This window comes from Salvelinus sp. IW2-2015, unplaced genomic scaffold (genome assembly GCF_002910315.2).
Source record: "Salvelinus sp. IW2-2015 unplaced genomic scaffold, ASM291031v2 Un_scaffold3111, whole genome shotgun sequence".
Classification (NCBI taxonomy): Eukaryota; Metazoa; Chordata; class Actinopteri; order Salmoniformes; family Salmonidae; genus Salvelinus; species Salvelinus sp. IW2-2015.
In genome coordinates, this window is record NW_019944401.1 from 56,165 (window position 1) to 58,856 (window position 2,692).

A 2,692-nucleotide genomic window follows, 5' to 3' on the forward strand; every position below is an offset into this window, starting at 1 on the left:
GAGAGAGAGAGAGAGAGAGATTTAATGTTTTGAAGTAACAGAATCAATTGAATCAGAGTTGGCAGAGAGAAACTATTGGTCAAAAACAAGCACTAAAAAAACTTGGACTGCATTTATCACAACCATCAGTTTGTCCAAACTACATACAATTATAACTGATGTTTTTATTTTAGTTTTCCAAATCTAGTCTGTAGTCTGAGTACATTGACATGATTGATAAACAACATGTCAATCAAAGCTCATTCACTCAGTCAAAACAACAATGAAATCAGCCTCTTTATGAAAATACGGTCCCTGGATACWCAAGTTGGAAAGTACATAGTTGCAATGTGTGTAATTCCAATAAACAGAGCAACTCAATCTCCCCCCTAAAAACACACACATGTACATCCAGCATGCACGGGGCGAGCAACACCAGGGAGCGCTCTGCAACCTATCTAGGGATCTTGTGTTTAACCAGGCAGAAAATGACCTGCACAAATSACAGCAAATTAACCCTGTAGCCCGGCTTTCCCACTCTGTGCTCTCTCTCTCCTGATAAATCAAAAGAAAAGTCCTGGCTGCTCAATTCAACTCCAAAAAAACTCCTATAAAGTAGATGTTTACAGTGCTATAACCCTACATTATGTCATTTTAAGGGTTGCAGAGAGGATGTATGCTAAGTAAATAACTTCATTTATTTATACTTATCCAGCACAAAGGCCCAACACTTTATCAAGACTCTAGAGACAAGAGTCTAGAGACAAGAGACAAGAGTCTAAAGTCTAGAGACAAGAGTATAGAGTCTTGAGACAATAGTCTAGAGACTAGAGACTAGAGTCAGGAGTCGAGAGACAAGAGTCGAGAGACACGACTCGAGAGACAAGAGTCGAGAGACAAGAGACAAGAGTCTAAAGTCTAGAGACAAGAGTATAGAGTCTTGAGACAATAGTCTAGAGTCCAGAGTCTAGAGTCTAGAAACAAGAGTCAGGAGTCGAGAGACAAGAGTCTAGAGTCCAGAGTCTAGAGTCTAGAAACAAGAGTCAGGAGTCGAGAGACAAGAGTCTAGAGACAAGAGTCATAACTCTAACCTTCTGCTGTATAAAACAGCTTTGGAAGAAGGAGGAGGAGGAGGATGATGAGGGTGAGGATGAGGAAGAGGAGGACGAGGACGAGGACGAGGATGAGAGAACGAGGAGGATGACGAGGATGAGGAAGAGGAGGAGGATAAGGCCTCCTTGGGTCAGTTCCACTGCTGAGGTAGCTATCAACAATCAGTGTCTCATGAAATATGTTTAACAAAAATAACTGGTTTATTTACCAAGTCACCCTTTCTCCAGGTTTACATTTCACATTTCATGTTAAAAGGATAAATCATTAACATAATATTATCTGTGAACCGCTCAAATATCAAATTAAATGTTTCAGCCATAGACTAAACCTTGATTTAATGAGAAGGATGTGTAGGAAAATAATTACGGATAAGCACTGTAAAATCCAACGTATAACTAATAAGACTGGAGATATGTGTGGAAATAAACTATGGTGTCTGACATCTCACCACCCCATCCACATTGTGTTACATTACAGCCTTATTCTATAATGGATAAAAGTTTTTGTTCCCCCCTCATCAATCTAACAACAATATATACCCCACAGCCAAAACAGGTTTTTCTATTTTTTTGCCATTTTTTGTATTTAAAAAAAAAAAGAAATACCTTCATTACATAAGTATTCAGACCCTCTGCTATGAGACTCTAAATTAAGCTCAGGTGTATCATGTTTCCATTGATCAGTCATTGAGATGATTCTACAACTTGATTGGAGTCCACCTATGGTAAATTCAATTGATTGGACATGATTTGGAAAGGCACACACCTGTCTATATAAAGGTCCCACAGTTGACAGTGCATGTCAGAGCAAAAACCAAACCATGAGGTCGAAGGAATTGTCYGTAKRGCTCCGAGACAGGATTGTGTCGAGGTACAGATCTGGGGAAGGGTACCAAAAAAAATTTGCACCATTGAAGGTCCCCAAGAACACAGTGGCCTCCATCATTCTTAAATGCAATAAGTTTGGAACCACCAAGACTCTTCCTAGAGCTGGCCGCCTGGCCAAACTGAGCAATCAGGGGAGAAGGGCATTGGTCAGGGAGGTGACCAAGAACCCAATGGTCACTCTGACAGAGCTCCAGAGTTCCTCTGTCATGCCATGACCTTAGAGATCCTTATTTATTCTCTATGTTTGGTTAGATCAGGGTGTGAGTCGTGTGGGAAAATCTATGTTTTCTATTTCTTTGTTGTTTTGCCATGTGTGGTTCCCAATCAGAGGCAGCTGTCTATCGTTGTCTCTGATTGGGGATCATATATAAGTTGTCATTTTCCGTTTGGGTTTTGTGGGGTGTTGTTTTCTGTTTAGGTTGTTTCCCTGACAGAACTGTGCGCTTTCGTTTTCTCCTTTTGTTTGAGTGTTTTTGTGAACATTAAATTATGAACACTTTCCACGCTGCGCTTTGGTCTCATTCCGACGACGAACGTTACAGCCTCGTGGAGATGGGAGAATCTTCCAGAAGGACAACCATCTCTTCAGTACTCCACCAATTAGGCCTTTATGGTAGCCGACAAAGCAAATATATTTTTTTAAATAATTGACACATGCGCCGAATACAGTGAAATGCTTACTCAAGCCTTACCCAACTTGCAGTTTTAAGAAA